The sequence below is a fragment of the Belonocnema kinseyi genome, chromosome 7, assembly GCF_010883055.1.
Source record: "Belonocnema kinseyi isolate 2016_QV_RU_SX_M_011 chromosome 7, B_treatae_v1, whole genome shotgun sequence".
Taxonomy (NCBI): domain Eukaryota; kingdom Metazoa; phylum Arthropoda; class Insecta; order Hymenoptera; family Cynipidae; genus Belonocnema; species Belonocnema kinseyi.
The window spans coordinates 59,155,062-59,176,094 of NC_046663.1; the positions used below are offsets into that span (position 1 = coordinate 59,155,062).

The following is a 21,033-nucleotide window of genomic DNA, read 5'->3' on the forward strand; positions in this document are numbered from 1 at the left end:
ATTCAGATATTATGAAACAGTGTCTAATGATCCTACCTTAAAAACACATTTCGCTCTAATTTCCTGAGCAGATAATTAAGCCAACATTTTGCTGCATCGACAATTAACAATTTCACGATTAGCGTAATTTCCTCGCAGCGGTGGAGCAACGGGAGTTTGGGATTTCGGAAAAAAAGCGTGTGGAGAGAAACGTGGCAATTCCACGCATTTCCCTTTCGTGGCACTTTCTGTGGAGTCCGCTCTCGCCTGTATCCTGACCCGGAGTCCTAATGAGAATAATCTTGCGAGCTCGCGTAATTACGAAGTTAATTGGATCCCCTGCACGGCAGCGGGGTGAAAATGCAGAAGCATGGAGTCATAACGGAATCGTGTAATAATTGGATAAGACTCGCGTCATCGAGACAGAAACCAAGCAAGCTCAAAGTATTCGAGTGAGAAGGGAGTACTAGATGATGTCGACACGACACCTACAGAGCGAAGGTAAGTAAGAACCAACAAACACATCGCGGAGTGAATATAAACCCGCACCATAATTCGACGTTCCCATTTTCTCGAATGCATCTTCATGAGGTCGAATAGCGCCCTTTATAATATATTCTATCTATATGGGATGCCTCACAGTACCGTAATTGCACACCGTGCAGACCCGATAAAGTCTTCTGCGACTTTGAGAGTAATTACCAGCGACGCACCTAAACACCACCCACGAACGCCCACACTCGACGATTCCTGATGTATCCCACTTGCGAAAGAGAGAGTGAGACAGGGGTGTCAGGATAGAAAGGGAGAGTGAAGTAGAAAAGTACTACATCCTGTGGCACTTATGCACGTGGGTACAGCACGAGCTTTAGAAGATAAATTTTAATTTACTAGGCAGAAAGACATCTTGTAACAGTACTTGCTATTCTCATATTAATAATTCATAAAGGTTGTACGTGTTGGATGAATTATTTGGTAACTTTTAGGGTGGGAATTTATGATTAGATTTTAAAATCTACTCTCTAAATGTGAAGAATGATTAATTGGAAAATAGCTGTTTAAAAATAAGAAATAATTGTAAAAATATTTGTGAAAGTAATTGTAAATTTGTAAGAACCTTGAAAATTTGATCTGCAATGGATTATATGAAATTTTGCGCATAAAGGAAAAAAGATTAATGTATGAAACTGTACAAAAATCGGTGAGACATATTACCAACAACCAACGCCCACGTATATACATATATATTTATACTCGCGCCCAAAGAGTACAAATTTTACACTCGACCGACGAAACACCTCGCATAACTTTGCTGGTACGAGGATAATGCATTATACCATGCATTGGTTATTATAAGTACGCCCACGAACCTATACTTGCTCGCGCAGAGTATGTTTACGTTTATTCTCTTTTGCGGTCTTCCACAGCATGTAACAGAGATGGGTTATCACCCTTGCGAATATTGGACTCTTCAATAACGAAATTCTGAACGAGTATCACCTGAGAAAATGGAATTTAAATTGGGATGGGTTTTATCTGCAAAATCCCATACACAATAAACTCAGCAAGCAGCACTTATAATGGAAGAAGATCAAACATATTGTATATCAACGGACAAAAGGTACAAAATTCAAAATTTTAACCACAAAAATGAAAAGAGGCTAGATAGTACTTTACTGACTGTAAAAGGAAATAAAATATAATTTGAAATCTGTGAATATTGACACCATTGTCAATGGAAGTGCGTTTGTTGATTCACCCCAACCTTTGTGATTATGGTTCACGATCCGGCTCTCAGCTTCTCAGAGTCAACGCAACACGTAAAACCAAAACATCCAGCGATACGCAAGACGTTATTTATGATGCGGGTAGTAATGGGATGTCGGATACTAATGAGCGTTCAACGCAACGCCGCGACTTGTCAAAAAAAATCTCGTCAAAATGCGCTTATCGGCGTCAGCTCACCCGGAAACCATCAGAAAGTCAATGATTTGCCAATTAATCAATCCGCTCTCCGACAGTTAATTAGCAAAGATTCGCGCACCTTAAGAACTCGCAAATGTTCCTCTTGATAGCCTGTCGATCTCGGAGAAAAAATTATATTATAAGAAGTCGACAATCGAATGTGAGAAAAATTCCGATATAAAAGGAAATACCATTCTTGATACAGAGAAGTAAGTTAAACTTGTTCAACAAGTCGAGGGATTATTCAAAGATAAATCCCCTTTGCCGTATAAGAAACCAGTGAAAAAAGATATATCACCGGAAAAGCATGCATCGAAAGAAAATAGCGTTGAAAATTCTCCCTGAAAGCTTATCGATCAACAATATATCTTGCGGAAACGAGAAGTCAACTTTTATGCTCTGATGAAATACGACCGAGCGCCACTTTTCTCTCCATGGTCCCATCAAAGTTACGAGATATGTTCTTATACCAGGCCTCTGTGTATAAGTTTCCCCAAGAAATCGACCTTTCCGCGAACCTTCAGTCTCAATGTGAAGTCACGCGACTTGCCCTAGACTTTAGTAGATCACGCACGCCTTCCAACGTCAAATTAAGTAAAAACTTGTGCAAAGAACAGAGTGTGATACGTACGGGCCGTACCCATTATGTTTCCAACGATCTATTCTGACGATGAGGGAAAAAAATAGCGGGAAACACAAAAAAGGTTATACTTAGATGAGAAAACGGACTCTTTTTTCTCGTAAAGGAAACGCTGGCGATTGTTAGAAGTTACAGTTATAATACACCGAAATAAATAAATGAAAGAATGTTAAGAAGCTTTTTTGTTCTTAGATTTGCTTGTAGGATAAGCTTATAATACCTTACGGTAGGCAGAGGAAAACTGCCCGAGGTGTAATAAATATCACGGAATTTTTCGCAACGGTAATTAGTTTCGCGGTAGGTTGAGGTGTCAGGAGGGCGGCGGTACGTGGATACACGAGCAGGAACAATAAGCACGTGGATATTAAAACGCGTCCGCAGGTGTAGGGGAATATATGTGTGAATTCCAATACCATTTATGCCGATGCGATGGTAGGGTTGTCAGATGGCCGAGTACAGGTCAGCCGCGGCAGTCTGCGGGAACCACCATTACCCGAGGGGGTTAAAAATGCCCCATAAATCATATTACGATGAGAAATTCCCTCTGCCATTCGCACAAATCCTCCCTCTCTACGCAAAAGCACAGACACTCGTTCTGCCGCGTAGTTGGTAAGGTTGACGTCTACCAAATCTACCGGACGTACAAACTATATAAGGTTCCCATAAAAACGTCAAGTGACGTATTGCATGTTTTACTATAGTGACGTCTATTTCGCTGTGCATTCTCGCTAATAAGGTAATTCATCAAACAACTTACACTATAGGCTGGGCAAAAATAGGAATGGAGATAGTGCTTACCTGAAACAAAAAAAAAGGTTTATATTAATTTCTCTGATTAGAAGAGGAATTGAAAAGTAATACACAATTTGGAATTTTAATTTGGAATTATAATTTATGAACCTCTCCTAAATTTCAGAGCATAAAGTTACAGTATGAGTAATGTGACAAAAATTCAGGATATCGCGAAAATCAAATAAAATGTCCCTCGCTAAACGTGTGTCAAATAAAAGAGGCTGAAAAAGGTCGAAAGGTAGGATCAAAACGGAGTGGGTACGAACATGCAGACTTAGTTTTCGGGTCCATTTCCGCGAGGGCTGCCCAAAGGTCGACTGACCCTTCTTTGCCTGAGGCTATTTGTACTGTATACTTTACTTTGATTCATATTCGAACACCCAGCGGCGGCAAAGCGTCACCTACCATATGCAACCAGGGTGAATTTACATCTGTCGTTTATCGTACATTTTTTCTCCTAAAAAATGTCAAAAACTTTAATCCAAACTGACATTATGAGTTGACCTGACTTCTATACGCAACATCGACTCCACGTCGATTTAAATAAAAAAAGCGCATCTAATCGAAATCGGTCTGCATCAGAAGCTCCCCAAGAACTCACATTAGGGAGGAAGTTAAAAAAGTGACAAGGGGAACTAAATTATATGCTCGCCGAGTTTCGTTCTTCCTTCAGGTAAATTAATTGAATTTATTTAATAAATGAATTTTATTTTGAACATAGAATTATTTCTGTAGGCAGTATTTCTATTTCTTCATCAGAAATACATAAATTCTGGGCTTTATTTTCTGGCATGGTGTTCCGTCTTTACGGTGAATCCAATGCGGCGTGAAAATGTAAAATTATCGCATGCCATAAATCTCAGGGAAGAGCCACTGAGGATGCGCATCCAGGACTCTTAATTACGTTTTTTCGTCGCTGCTCCCATTACGCTCGGCCATTAAGTCCGTCGAGTTAAGTAGCGACGCGATACCCTACGACCCTTACCCCGTTTACGTGTATATAGTTACGTAGTACATAACGCGTACATGCCCAGCAGCTTCTTTCTTCCTTCAACCCTCGATTCGCCTCTTTCCCTTATACCGACTTTACCTCTCTCCGGGATAAAACTTAATTATACTTTATCGCGATTTCCTTTCGCGTTTAAAAAACGTCGAGTGTGTACTTCTTTATGCGCCATTTTTATTTCCAAATGCGAAACACGTTACTGTCGGAGGGGATGCAAATTCATCTCATGTTTGCAAATATAATCGCATGTGTCAGATGAATTGCGACCATTAATCATATTTTAATAGCTCCATCCCGATAATTGGTATCGCTACATCTGAACATTAGGGCCCTGGTGGAAAATCAGTCAGCCACGAGGGAAGGCAAAAGTGTCAAATTTCACCGGGATTTCAACCTTATACGAGATAATCGAATGCCTGGGGCGCAAATTAACCCCAGCGAGTCCTAACGTACATTTAATAATCTCTCATTGTCAGCCAAAGTAATCTCGACAAGATTTATCTCCATCTCGATTTGAGAGCAGAAAGCCAAAGAGTTGGAGCATTCAGTACGCGAAAGAGGCGGCAGGAGAAGAAAAACAACGACCACAAGGACTCTCCTCAACCCACGCACAGTTTCATTATAAGCCGCCAAAGTTGACGTTCGTCGTCGCTCATGCAAGCATCCGCTAGCAAAATATGTGTCCACATTAGGTGCTCGAAAATTTGCATCTGATCCTCACACCAGGACAAAACATGCAAGGAAAATAACCTTTATTTTGTTCTGTCCTTTGCATAAAACCATTCTCTTCTTTATTTAGTTGCAACTCTCTGTAAAGAAGATTAGCCAGATGACCGCAAAATAACTATTATTGGTGTTTTGCTCTTTGTAAAGAATTAGTGATGGAGACTGTGGAGAGTCGAACAGCTATTAGCCGACAATGCCGCGCCTTATAGGAGTGGGCCTAACTGGAAATTAGCATACAATCTTCAGCGTCTTCACAGATGGCTGATGCCCATTATCACGCGGGACTCAACCCCCGCGACTATACAGATATATATGCAAGATGTTTCAGCGAGCACTGAGGATCAACTCGACCGCATAAAACCCACGGGATTCCAATCAGATTGCCACGATACACTCTTCGCTATCGTTTGCCACTTTCCGTCGATCACAGCTACCTGCTGGTCACGTGACATTGCCATTGAGTGGGTAGCTTTTATTAACATAAAAGAGCAAACAATAACATTCCCTACGGATTTCAGATGTCAGGTTGCGTCAGTCTTGGACTTTGCGAAATAACGAATTTAAATTTACATTAGAATCAAATTTACATTAGAAAGTGAAAGTTTGATAGAAATAATACGTCGAAATATCAGCCGCTCATCTCTCTACAATTAAGTGCATAGATTTTGAACTACAATAGAATGATCAATGACTTGTAAGCGTAGGCGCAAAGGTGTGTGAAATCTAAAACATCACTGACTCTGGGATTTTAATCGAATCAACACAATCTCTTGTATCTTTCGATAGAGTACATCAGGACTTGTATCGGCGCGTATTGTATGGACACCAACATACGTGGAACGTAAGTAGAAACACTGGTGTCCAGCAACCATCGACCCCTGGCCGTATTGTCCTACAAGCCGGTATCTACCCACGCGAGACAACACGTGGGAGAATCTCATTCTCCGTCCACATTCGCATATTTATGGCGAGGAGAGTGCAATCCATCGGTAGCTGTCGATCGCGCGGAAGCCGATTCAATTGATCTCCTGCGCAAAACGTAAACATCGTTTTGCATTCGAAACCTGAAATGTGCAGGTCCACTCAATGACACTAAATTTGGACAATATTAATGAAAACCCAGATCTAAATAAAAGGATTTGTTTCAAATAAAGAAGATAATGCATTGGCAATTTTCACCCCAATCGTAAACTAATTAGTCGTTCTTCAAATAGCAATCCACGTTAAAACTTTTGTGGCGAAACAAAACAAATGTTTCAGCCGGAAAGTCCTTCGGGCAATTCGAGCAGTCGGTCTTTTCGTGAATTCTCCGGTTGCCTTTCAATCCGACAAATTCACATTAGCACGGTAAACGTGCAGACAGTGGGAAGCAGCGTATACAACGAACGGACGGATAGACAGGTAGAAGACAGATGGAAGGACGAGAAAGCAGCCGAGGTGCAGAAACGAAGAAAAAGGGTATAAATGTATGTAGGAAAAGTAAGAAAGAGAAACAGGGATAAGAGTGATGTGAGTGAGGGAAACAGAAAGAGGAAAGCAAACATCTGCAACCTGATAAAAGCCGCTTCACTTGAAGGTAGTTAGTCGCACATGCTCACCCTTATACTCATTAGACGTATTTTCCTTGGAGCGTTAATATTCATCACCGAAGCTGAAAGCTAGGGAACTATGTGACTTGTCAACGAAACGCTAGCAATAGCTATACACGTCGTCACTCTGAAGCATCTGTGATGCGTTTCAACGTCAATCCTTTCTACTAGCGATAAAGGCTCCCAAACTGCATTTAGTTCACGCATCCATTTAACATGAAAGCTTTATTTTATTTTTTAAATAGAGGCCTACGGGGAACTGAGGTACTAGATAGTGGAGCTTTTAAGTCCGGACTATTGCAAAGAGTTAAGAAGAGTAATTCTGATGAGATGAAATCAAAATTAAGCTTGGAAAGTAAGAGGCGATTGTCAGGGTTTGTTTGTGAGCAACAAAGGACACATTGAGTGCGCAGGTCGGGAAAGGAAAACGTTTGCAAAATGGAAGCTATAGAGAGGGAATTTTGAGTTTGGTTTCAAGTCAGTGGTGCAAGACGTGTTCTTGACGTTTCTAAGAGGCCGCTCTAGTGTCTACGACAATCCGTGAATTAACTAACGTACCCTCTCGAGAATGCGCTCGGGAACGATGTCAATGCACCCTTGGCGAAAGCTCTCAAGGAGCCTCTGTAGTGGTTCCTCGACGGAACACAATGGCTCGCGTAAATTGTTCTCTCCTTATTATCGGTAATTCAATGCACAAGAGCATCCTCTGCTATGTCAGCTAAAATCATGAAAAGACTCTCATTTTCTCTAAGATCTTAACTTTAGCAGTTTAAATATACTTGTACATTTTAATTAGTAAAGCTGTTTCTTATTTTGGCATCCTTGGAGAAACGTGGGTGGGCATGAGAGCTATTTGGGGTAGATCTTCGAGTGGTTTTCTGTGCAGTCTGTCGTTTGGAAGCCATGTTCAACGTAAGGAGTTCTGGCGGCTATAAATACTCATCCACTAGAACTCGAATAATATAATTATCCCGATGATGTATGATACCACTTGGCCATTTTCTCTTAGCAACATTTATCATCCGACGTAGATGACGGCAAGACGTCCCTTTCCTTGCTCCGACTGTTTGTTCTGAATATGTCGCGCCCAGTTTTGCTTATGCGAGCGCGACATTTATTTTCCGGAGACATATACGGAACCGTTAACCAACTCGAATCAGCAACAAGCGACACGAGCAAAACGTTTCCAGCTACACGTCGCCAAGATCCGATGTAACGAACGCGAACATTCAACGAACACGATAGGAATTTCTAACCCGTTCTACAGTTTCATTGAAGAATAAAATACCATTCTTGTTAACATAACCGTCTCCTTGAACTTGACTTCACTTTTGAAAATTATCTCTTCAAGATCTTATTATCCTGATACTATATCCAGATATTAACCATTAAACTTTAGAATTCACTTAAATTAAATGAGAATTTTCTGCACTGCTTTCAATTTTGAGGATTCAATTAATTTTTCGAGGATATGCAAAATGAATTTTTTGTGAGGATCGAGTTGTTTAATTAAGATAAGAGATAACGAAGAGCTGCACTTTAAAAACACGCTTCTCGTTGAGATTCGGCGGCGTGATACAGTAAAGCGAAATGTATTTTCCGGTAGAAACGACGTAGCTAACCTCAATTGAATTCATCTAGTTATTTTCGTTCCCCCGATTAATCGCCTTTTCACAAGTTTCATTTCACCTTTTTTCAATTTATCCCTTGGGCGACTTTATGGGTTATCAGGTCTTAACACATAACCCAAACTCGATAAGTTAAAACTTGGTTGAAGGAATAGGAGTACAGGGGTGGCACGTGCCGAGATAGTCATCGCTTTCAAGGGCTACACCACTATTGTCACCGTAAATACCCGTTTCAAGAATTCCCTAAAACGCAATGCCGCCACTTAATCAGATAAAAATAGGGAGAAAAAGCGAACTTGCTGAATTTTCGAACAATTCGCTCCCATATATATATACATACATATATGTTTATTGGAGAAAATTAACTATTGTCACGCATGCTAACGTGGGAGTGGTTTGATGTAAGAAAGGTATCATAGGTTTTCCAAAAATAACACTTTTCCTAATGCGTGTTCCACTTCAATGAAACGGTAAATCGAATGATAAGCATATTGCTACAGCCCTAAAACTTTACGGGTGCTTTGTGGAACACGTTTATTCGACGTAATTAATGTAACATGCCATTTGTCACGCATTTGCTTCACATTCCAAATGACTGAAAGAACTTTGAATAGATCTAGATAAGTTAAATTAGCTTTCTCGTTGATTGGATATATACATAAATTGTTATACAAGGTTAAATATTATTATTAATACACCAATAGCCCATTTTCCTTTCGGGGTAAGCGTGACTCACTCGGTGAGGAAGGTAGTAATTTGGAGGACGGGGTGTAGATTTTTAGATTGACCTAGAATTCCCGTGTTACTTAGTTAAATAGCACGTTAGTTCCGCGACACTGCTCCGACCCAGGTTGCTGATCAATCTCTCTAGCGATCACCCAGAGTCTTTTGTTTCAGGCGTCATTCATTCTTGCGACTCTTTTTATAAACTACTGTGACATAAATTCATTTCAGTTTTAAAAACATTTAACGTAATAACATTAGGGTATTCAAGCACTTGCAAGTTAGATGCAAATCTGAAACCAATGAATATAAACTAGATTTCACCAAATTTGAATTTAGAATATAAATCGAATTCTCATTCTCTTCATAAAACTTGCGCCTAAAATCCTAAACGTTTTATTCGGTCACTTAAACATTGAGTAACGAGCATTGGGATAAAGCGGTACTTAACGAAAATCAATAGCCGAATAATCGTGTTCTCTACAGATGAACGCTTCGGACATAGACAAAGCTTGATCAACGTTGCGATAAAATATTCTCGGATGAAAGGAGAACACAAAAAAAAGATCTAAATGCATGCTAATTTCAGCGCATTAAGTTTGGGTTTGCAAAACTTGAATGAAGATGAGCTTTAGTCTTGGGAAAAATTATCTAGTTCTTCTGATTCGGTAAAGATTGACAGAATTGGTAAGTATAAGGCGAGCCATTTTTTGCAGGGAGTCTCAAGACCCTTCTCATTTAATGTTAATTTCTACTCCATTCTGGAGAAAATGACAGTCTTTGACGCAACTTAATCTCGTTGCCCTCCCAAATTGCTAGGTCGCCATTGGCAGAATTCTATTCGTCGTAATTTGTAAGTGCACCTTATGAACCGACACCCTGGAACTCCGACGCCAACTTCAAATTATAGTTCATTGATGCGACATCGCCTTAGACGAGGAAGAATATATTTCCTCTCGTTTGCATTCTTTATCACTTTTCGTGCACTTTTCTCAGCAATTCAATGAATTAACACCAGCAATGAAAGTCTCATACACTTTGTGCAGTTTGTATCCGTTAAATAAATTATTGAAGCGAACCTATCACATTCACTGATTCACGTATCCGTGCTATATGAATTAATAGTGGGCTGTTAATTACGGTTAAATATATATCGAGAAGAGCAATTATTGTCCGAAATCCGCACAGGAATTTGTCTTTGATATATTCACTTTTGGAATAATTTAACGAAATAATGTTGACTCGACACCAGGAATAGAGGAAACAAAATTTTAATCCGGAACCAAAATTTAAAGAAGATCCAAACATTCTCTGTGACTTATTCAGCAAGGAAATTGCCAATTCGGAATCTGCAGAAATTTTGCATGCAACTAGAGCGAGGGAAACACTTGGCCGAGATTCAAAATCAGACAGCTCTTCTTTTAACATTAGTCGCTTTATTTTTGCCTTATGCGGACGAAGAAACGGCTCAAGCGAGCTCACATGGAGCAATTGTTTGGCACGAGTGTCGTGGGAAAAGTAACACAAAAGTTCACATCAACAAATTACCACAAGCCCTTAATCATCGTGGCAAATGACGCGATAAATGCGACTCTCATTCCGGCTTTGTAATTGTCATTATCTACCGACGCGTTGGCAAATGATGACGTCTTTACCAACAATCGGAAGACGTAAATTGGCATGACGATGGCCTTAAAATGAACGATTAATTCACAATTATTTGCAAATTGCGGAATGATAATCGCGTGCATATAGCGAGATCGTGATTCGAGTTTCGGTAATTGGATCTGCCCGGCTTTTCACGGAAAGAGTAATATTGATTTTAAACCACCATTAACACGATTTCGCGTTTTGCATACAATTTTCAACTAAAAACTTAGAAAAAATGCAGTCAGCATAAATATTAGAAGAGTTTATGGACGATTCCTAGAACAGTATATCCAGAATACAAGAAGTTCATACGGAAACTTGATTTACTGGATTCTCGCATTCCTGTTCTTTTCTTATAAAGTGCGTTTAACTTTTTCCGAGAGGAAACGAGTGCAATTCAGAGGGATACTTGCGTATTCTTTTTTTAGTTATTACGCCACCAAGAAAGCGACTGAAGAAACAGTCCGGAGGGGATTGAGAATTAAGAGCCTCAGTAGCGACTTATAATATGCTACTTGTATTGAGCTTTCGCGATTCACTTTTTAAAGCACAAATTGCACCAAAATCATCTCTTAACTCTGAAATTGAGCTCGTTGCGAAGAATGGAATAATAACTGATAATCGAGAACAGCGATGCCGTAGGGAAAGAGTATGAACACGCCGTTCATCTTGTGCAGAGAGAAGAGAAATAATTAATATGAAGCTACAGGTATGCGTGACTGTTGTGAGTGGTGATCGAATACCAATTTCCATCTCACATCTCTTGCGCACATCACAAGAAAAAGTATTAAAGCGCGAATTTCCAGTCTTTCAAATTGACAAGATTAATTAGGAAATTAGCTCAATTGGCATTTCCTGTAATAATCCTAACACTCTTAAACCTTTTTTTATATACATTGTTTCGAATAATACCAATTTTGGGGAGATAAACTTTAGAGAGGTGGTTTCAAAGTGTAAATTAGTTGATTCACAACTATGCGGTTTTTATACAAAAACGCCATTTGCGTTTCTGTGAAGGAGTATAAGAGGGAAAAAGAGAGAAGATGGAATAGGGTGAAAAAGAAGAAAAAAACGACCGAGTAACCCAAGGAAGCTACAGCCCAGAGCAGAAACGAAGCCCTCTGAAGCTTAAAGGAGATATGCGGTTAAGATCTCGATGTTAGACACGAATAACGTATAGCCGACCGGCTATCCACTCGACACCATCTCGTTTCCTCTTCACTCATTGCTCCTTACTGCGTCTCTCTTTTACGCTCCACCCTGCGACAATCTTTTCTCACTTTGCGAAGAAGCCATCTTTCAACTTATGGAAATTGCATTCGCGCCTGCACGAAACTTCGGCCCGGTATCGTATCCATGATTTTCTCTCAAATTCCCTAAGCATGATTGAGTCAACATTTTCTTATTTCGATAACAAAATGTAGCTATTTATTATCATTATTATTCTGAAGAATATACACTGCTAGATTATACAGAAACCGAGGAAGTCTACTCTAGCAAAAAGTTCACCGCACGTTTTATCCCAACGTTTCCTTCTCCTTCGACATGACAATGCTCTTAATTTTAGCCCGCCATCGTGAGCGATTTTATTGTGTTTGTAGCAGTTTATATAAGAATCATCCGCTCGACCAGGCGTCAATATTACCTCGAATACCACTCGCATTGTGCTATGAATCCGATCCATAAATATAGCCAGAATCTCTCTCGGTCCACCGACCCTTGGGACGGTTTCCGCTATACTATTGGATCAGGTAGATACCTGAATGCTTTCAAATTCCACCCACGAAACGAACCATAGAGACTTTTAAAACACTTAAATAACATGCTCAACTGGCAGAGAAAATATTCTCTAAACAAATATTTGTCACAAATCCAATTTTAATCCCGTCCCAAATTCTTCTTCCTCTACATTCAGTGCTGTCAAATATTTGGTTTGTAAACAACTTCCAATATTTTTTACTCATTTAGAATTAGTTGGTTCCTTGCGGTAACCATTAACTACTTAAACTTAGCAGAAAATTCTCAACTTTTGAAAAATTTTCCAAGTTATAATTTGAAATTAAATCATCTAAAAGTATTCTCAACCTTTCAATTCCAAGATGTGGATAATGGGCCTTCAGACAACAGTCTGGGAATTGAAAAAAAAGAAAAACTTCTGACTTTCAGAATCAATTCAATAAAAACTACACAAACATTCCTGACCAGAGTGATCGGCTGAATAAAAGCATTTTTCTAATCTTTCTTGGTTCTTCCTGAACAAATCAACCCTGAATAAATAAAATCAAGCTCATAAATCGATTCGCTCTAAAAGTGTCTTAGGCGCGCCTCTGTCTGTCTAGCACTGCGTGCTTTTATTTCGAAATCATTAAATGAAATCACACGGGAGTGGCACAGTTGATAAAACGAAGCAGCAAAAAATAGGAAAAGACCATGAGACGTGACGATGTTCGAAAGAAGAATCGTCGCATTGATAGTTTTCCTGGATTATATCCCGAGAAGAATTTACAAGCTCACTCGCTATCCGTCTAATCGATTCCAATGATATCAACCTGTCTTACCGGTTTGCGCCTGGCAAAGTGACTCGCAAACGTTCCGATTGCACGCGGATGTTAGGATAATACCGGGAATTATTATTTGTCGCGATGCATTTTATAAGCCTGATTTAATCAAATCGCTGAGCTGTGATTCTCGTGTCAATTTACTTCACATTTTTGTAGCTTTTATATTAATGCCTTCGTGTCGATGACATGGATGGCCCGTGAGGTATTAACGTGGCTTCCTCTGACGTCGCTCGTCTGATCGATCAAGTATTAATTTTCGCTGATGAATTACTGGAGGTCGAAACCGTTTTCATAATATCGGAATAAATTGGATTTTAATGTCTATCAATTAAAGGCTTAATTTAAACTGAGTGATTAGTTAATTCCTCACAAGTTCATAGAAAAACTCAAAGTTTTCATTTAATTTTAAAACTGGACAAAAACAATGTACACAGTTTACAACTACATTAAGAGTCATCGTGAATGTCGTTTTGTAGAATTTTTGTCTAAATCTGTTATAAAAAAGAAATTAATGGTTTTCCTGTATTTTAGCTACGAGAGATTTACACACAAGAATTAATTTGAGTTGGTGAACAAATGTTGCAAGCTGATAAAATAATACGGCTTGAATAATTTTACTGGTTTGTTATGATTTAACGAGGATGGTCATCATTTGGAAAAAATAATCTAATTTTAAAACCCTTAATAACTTTTCACGAGAAACAAGAATAAATGTTCGCTGGGTAACTAATCAAACTGATGTATGTAACATTAGCTAATAGACGTGTAGCAATTTGTTTGACTATTCACTGTAACTTCAGACAAGACTAATTGTCTCTACCTCTTGCAAAAATAAAGCATCTATCACTATTTCAAATCTCAAGAAAAAAAACATTTATAATAAATAGTTAAATAAAAATAAGTCAAGCAGAAATTCATGTAAAAATAATGAGAAAATCATTAACTTTCCGAGGATGGGAGGACAGCTGATTGCAAGCTGCGCCCTTTAATTTAAAACACACCAACTCTTTTAAAATTTAAAGCGAGACAAGCGAAAATATCTACCTCGCGAAATTGTTGCTGTCAATTTCAAACTGTCGCTTCCCTGTGACAATTTCAAAATCCAAACTATTGACGCCGTCATTCCTTATCAAGAATAGTCACTCTTTATAAATGTCAGTTGATTTTTTCCGTTATAAATAAGTGAACAGATGATAAAGTCTCTGAATCTTGTTTATTTGACTCAAACTGTATAAAGGAAACTTCTTTAACTATGTGAAGAGTCAATGTACTGGAAAAGCACCCACTTGGATTCGTTCAATGCCCGGCCGTCATGTGAACGTTCGAACGTGCACATCCCCATTATCCGGATAATAGATTTGCTGTCGGCTATGCAATTTTAGCTCGTTTACGATCTCCATGACTCGGAGGTTTCCGAAAAGATGGTTTCAAGTCTCCCCAATGCCTTTTCATCCAAGCTGTCCCCAATATTCAGGAGTGGAGCCCTAGGCCACTATGGCCTAGGCGTTGAAAAGGCCGGTCGTGCTTTCAAAGCCTGGACCACCGATTTCCAAACACTGCGGTCAGAAGTAACGAAAACTTAGCAATGGGGAATAGGTAACGACTGGGGAAGCTTCACTGACCTCGAGATGTTTTATGAACATTTTAGAAACGCCCGGTGCATTTAAGATCCATAAATAAACTGCAACTGACAAACGACCAGAAGCACACATTTTTTATGACACCTAAAGCTAAACATTCTACAATCTACATAAATCTATATTCCTCTATGTATATTATATATGAATTTTTCTAAAGACAGCAATAAACTTTTATTTACAGATGAGAAGGAATAAAAAATGAGAAACGTGATACAAGTGCATCAATCATTCACTAAATTGTGCGTGCAAATGGCGATTTTATTGCTTTGCAACTGCAGTATGACAGTATATTTTTTATAGATTAGATGCTATGCATGTTACTTGTTTCTGAATTATAGACCAGTCTTAAAAAGTGCAGGGAATTCAATTTAATTTTGAAACTACCTTTGCAGGAGAGCAGATGAGGACATATTTTATCTTTCTTTATAGCAGACCAACTCGAAACATTTCATCTCTATATAGGAATCTAGCCGATGCGTCAAGCATGTTCTGACACTTCAATCCCAACGCTCCATCATCTGTCGAATTCCTTCTTAAGATATAAAACCGAAACCTAACATCTAGCTGTGGGTTAATTTAAAAAATTTTAAGACCGTTCCACCCACATTGGACATATGGTATTTATATTCAATTCCAACGTATGTTCATCGTAAGTTATTCTGTTTCAGGTTTCGAGAAAAACATGAACAATGTCACAACAAAGTTTTAGAACAATGTCAAGGATTTAGTATACTTAATGGAAAACGTCATCACAAGAAAGTTTTCAAACATCGAAAAAATGACAACATCATTATAAATATAAGTTTAGTCATTGTTACCCAAACGGTCGTTTAAAACTTTTGAAAATACAAAGATTGCATAAGATGGACATACGAAGATGAATCTCGAAGATTGCCAACTGACTTTACTTTAATAATGTCAACTCGATCTTCAATTAAATTTTTCATTAGTTTCTTTGGATTCAAAGAGTGATAAAAAAGAAGATCCTCGAATATTCGGTCAATTAAATAAAATCAACAGGAAAATCTCTCTAAAGATGACAAAACTTAATATGGTATTATTTGGTTATACAAAAAGATTCTAATTCGAAGTTTCAATGCAAATTATTTGGGTTAGTGACAAACAACTGTATATTCATTAACCTTTGGTATCCGAAAGTTTCCTACGAATATTTCAAATTATCTCGAAACGATCTTGGATCCTAATGACATAGCCAAGAATGTAATTCGAAATATCCCTTCAAAACCTAGAAGAACTAAGAAGAAGAACCTACTAACATTTCGCATGATTGGCTATAAGAAGATCATCAGAAATATGATCAACTTGCCATATGTTTCTTCTATAATAATCATTGGTGAGAATTTTAGACTCTCGATTGAAATTGGTTTTCGTCAAGCAAAAATTTGTGCAAGCCCTTTGGCACACATGACACGTGCGATGCAATTTTTTAAAAATTGCTTAGAACTCAGAACTGTGTTCCAGTGGAAAAAATAGAAAAAAGATCATGTGGAACAGCGTGAATAACTCCACTTCTTTCAGTTTAAAAAAATCCTATCTCTGCATGGTATTTACGCTACTTTCAGCAAAAAAACTCACCACTTGCGACGCGACGCTTTCAAGTTGCCGGCAGTTTTAATGTGATCCAGGCTGAACGGCTCCTCGCTGTTAGCCGCTGTTTCCAAAGTTTCTTCTGGATCAAACCAAGCACATTCGTGTCAAGCACTCACTCTGTCACTCACTTCACTGTGCACCTTGTTCCCCGTCTCGGACAAAAGTCCAATTTAAATTCCTATGTGTCCTGAATGTGTCCTCACGAATTGGAAAACTCCTTCCTCAATTTTCCCTCCTTCCTCAACTTCACTTTAAGGTTCTCTCTTCAAACATCAAATTTCACTCAAAACACATTAAAATCCAAAAATTGACGGTTGATTTTCCCTCCTAGAAGAGGTTACAACAATATCCTCTTGCAAAATAGAGATGACAAGAATGCCTTATACCTTAAACTAGAAGTATCTTCAATGTCTTCTCTTAAAAGGGTGATTTTTCACAAAAAATGTTCCCCAATTCACTGAAGAATTAAACACAAATTGAAATAAACGTTGAACCTTGATAATTTCCGCCAAAGATGAAAAGAATGTTGTTTTTAGAGGGTAGAAACTGAAGAACCGACCCCTATGAAAATGTACGATACCGTCACTATCGAGCTACCGCGCGACACGGCTCTTGCCTGAAGACTGAACGGCCGACGAGACTTGGTGCCGGGATTCGACTGGTTTCTGCGGGACTCCCCTTCTCCACGATCTCTCCCACTCATTCTATGGCGCCCGACCCTCTAAACTCGAACCCTCGTCCTATTCTGAACCCCCTTGAGCTCTTTTGCCCTTCTTGCCACCACGACACTCGGCCCTTTTCGAACGCGGATTTTAAACCTACACACACACACCGACACACACACAAACACGGACAAGAACAAAAGTCCCTCGGAATGACGTACATATATTGCCACCCGCCATCTTTCGATTTTCTTGGGCATGTTTTTCACCTTCAGTTTATATTAAATGAGTGAAAAAGCAAATGGGGTGAAATATAATGAGGGCGGCTGGAAAAAAGGTTAGGGGAATGCTAGCAGCTACAGGATCATTTGCACTCTTGGAAGGCTTTTAGAGTAAATGCATGTGCTCTACAATGTTCGATTTTAACTATCCATTAGGGTGGTTGAAAGTTATACCTGGCTAAAAGTTGTTTAAGCATTTTAGCCACGTTGACTGCTGAGTCATTGCAATCAATTAGAATGTATTTAGGCAAAAACGTAATGAGATTTTAAACTGACAAGTGTTAGAACTTTTTTTTTTAACCAAAATTATTTGCATTTGGAAAATGGTTTTTCCGCATTGAACCCATAAAACCCGTAAAAGTGCAATATATTCGCAATCTGTTTAAAAACCTGGACAGCTTCATAAATATAAGATTGACCAAACTCAAACTAAAATTTTTTGAAAATCTATTAAAACTTCAGAAATTTATCAAAATTTTGAAAATTTCGTTCAAAATTTTAGAAATTCATCAAGATTATAATATTAGTAAATATTTTCTCTAAATATGAATCAGTGAACAATTCACTGATTAAAATAGTATTTAGACATTTCACTGATTAATCAGTGATTTCGGACTTATACACTAATCAGTTCAGTAACACAACCTCTAAATTATTAAGTTAAGCATTATTGTTACGCTTTTACTCAAGTAGCAGGAAAGATTCCTTGATGAAATAATTTTTTCAATTTTCGGGTTGTGAGCCTGCTGAATTAACTGTGGGATAAATATACTCTAACTCGTATAGGAAGTACTTACTTAACGGGTTTGTACATGGCAGTCTAATCTTGAAATTAAAGTAATACGTGCGGTTGCTTGTCATTTGAAGTGGTCTAAACTATTCACCTTTTTTTAATATTTGATCAGATTTGTGGATTTAAAGTTTTTGCTATGCTTCTTTGATTGAATGTACTAAAATATTATTTTATTATGATTGCTAAATTGACATTTTGCAGTGGTGCCAACCCTCAAAAGTGGTTTTTTTATTGAATCAATAAGTAACCTTTCACTGATTGTCAGTGACCCATTTCTAGCTATTTGAATCAGTTTAAGTTTAAATTTAAATTAATTTAAATTTAAGTTTTTAATTATTTTAAAGTAAATTTGGCAAATTTTCGGAAATATCTTAAAATTTTGAAATTTATTTAAAATTTTTAGAAATTCATAAAAAATTCAAAATTTGAAATTGTTTATAAATTTGAGATTTTTTGGAAATTTAGCAAATGTAAAACAAATTTGTTTGATAATTTAAAATAATAATTTTGAAAAGATTGTGGTCTTGAAAATATTGAAAAAGTAAATTTAATATTGGTAACATTATTTGATTTAATTACAAAAAATTGTAATCTAAGTTAGAGTTGCCATTTTGGGTTAGTCAATTGACTTAAATTTGGAGAAAAATTACTTTTTTATTATTTTTTATTTTCTGAACAATTTATAAACGTTTTTTTTTTTAATTTTCATAAAGTTCTTAAAACTAATTCCAATTAAAAGTTAAATTAGTTTGAAAAGTGAGGTATTAAGTTTTAAAATTTAGTGTTTAAACAATGCACTATAATTTTACTACATATTATACTATATTTAGACTTAATCCTATGAATCTTATGCAACATATATTTTTTCATCAAAAATTTACAATACAAGTTTTACAATTGAAATTTATTTTCAAAAACTATACATTTTCTCGCCACTGCTTTCTGAATCGAGAGTATATGACTGAAAATCTAAATTCTACTTTTATTTAGAAATAAATTTCTGAAGTAGAATCCTATATGAGTCGAAACGTCTGATTAAAAAACACAGTTTTTCATTATTAGACCCTAAAGCCCATACATATATACACTAACTTAACTAATTAATAAGATTTAAATTAAACAAATATTCCATTGACTTACACAAGTACCACGATGTTTTTTAAATTTTAACTAGTTGAATCACATTTTTTTCTCATAACTATGGTGAAAATTTGTGGATAACTTATAACCTAGAGAACTAATATTCTTTCTTTATTAGGAACTAAATCAATGTTTCTTCCAATGGATTTCATCAATAATTCTTTCAAACAAACAAAAATTGTTTGTCCTGAAACAAATATACAATAGAAACAAATATTTCAAAATTTTTAATGTAAAAAATACTTATTTCCACGAAATTCGAATGAATTTATTTATTTAAAGAACAGATTTTCTATGTCCAAGTCAATTAATTGCATATTTATTATTCGAGAAAAGATTTTTTTTAATTCACTTTCAATAATCGTGTCAACTCTTAGTATCGGGTAAATACTTCTTTTCAAGGCATGACTAATTTGTCTTTAGATAATATTTATTAATCTGAAGTGAACAAATCCTTTGTTCGAAAAAAATAAATCAAGAAATTAATTTCCTTTCATGCAGTCATTCTTTTTTTCAGTTTGCAGATCTTTTACCAGTTTGAAAAATCCATTCCGGTTTTTACCAAGCGAAGTAAAATTGTAAGAATTTATCATGATGAGAAAAAAAAATAGGTCATAATGTAGTCCTTTCTACTGAAAAAAATCCCCAACCAGCGATATTTTTATTACGAAATCCCATCTCTTTCCCCAAGAGACTGAATGCTCTTTGCACGACGAAAATAAGTTCATCGAAAGCCGATCAGGCAAATCGGGCAAAGGGTCGTATGTATCTACCATATGTGACGGATTCTAAATGTCGATCTCTCATAAGCGCGAAATTCTCATTTTTACTCCTTTCAAACTATTTTCTTTATAACTGAATAAAAAGATGAATTCATTTTTAAATTAGCTTGAAAATAAATGTCTGCTGAAAAGAATATTCATGTATTTATTGAATACATTCAAATCACTAGACAAAATTAAAGATGTAAATCTCATTCTAAATCGTTACAATTATTATTCTTTTTTTAAATTGTTTATGTAAGTTTTTGGCTTCAGGGTTCAATAGAATTGAAGACAACTTAAGGGTTGCATGTTATTTTGTATTCACCATTTTGAATTCTGCAATTTGGACTTGATATTCGTAATCACCGATTAAAAAAAAAAAAAAAAAAAAACGAAACTCCATTTTTAAGCCATGGAACTTATTTTTTAATTTTCTGTCCGTCACATTAAATCCGCTATTTTAAATATTCTAAATTCCAAAAATAGACTTCAGGGTCATAATGATCAATGCAAAAAGACCCTAGAAGATCCATTTCGAAGCCACGGGCATTTTGTCAAACCTTTTGGTTATCATATTTGATCTGCTATCATAAATTTCGGAAATTTGAATTCAGATTAGTTATCAGAGACCAAAAAAGAAACATTTTTAAACCTTCGGCATTGTTTTTAAATATTTCGTCCGCCACACCCGATCAGCTATTTTAAATTTTGAAAACTTCAAAAATTTGACTCCAGCCTTGTAATCAGCTACCCAAAATAAAACTTAGAAAACCCATTTTGAAGCCACGGGACCTATTTTTCATTCTTTTGGAGTTTGGACAATACCATATTCGACCATATTGGACAAAATTGTTTTAAAAATACACAAGTTTATATTACATTA

General features: G+C 36.9%; 1 protein-coding gene across 1 annotated transcript in view; it reads right to left on the reverse strand.

The window, feature by feature from the left end:
• LOC117177139 (MOXD1 homolog 2) overlaps window positions 1–17,109 on the reverse strand; it is a 91,406-nt gene extending 74,297 nt beyond the window's left edge. The window contains exon 1 of the mRNA XM_033367637.1: window positions 16,496–17,109. The gene's annotated coding sequence lies outside the window, so the exon portion shown is untranslated. The remainder of the gene's footprint in view (window positions 1–16,495) is intronic.
• Window positions 17,110–21,033: the final 3,924 nt, after the last annotated feature.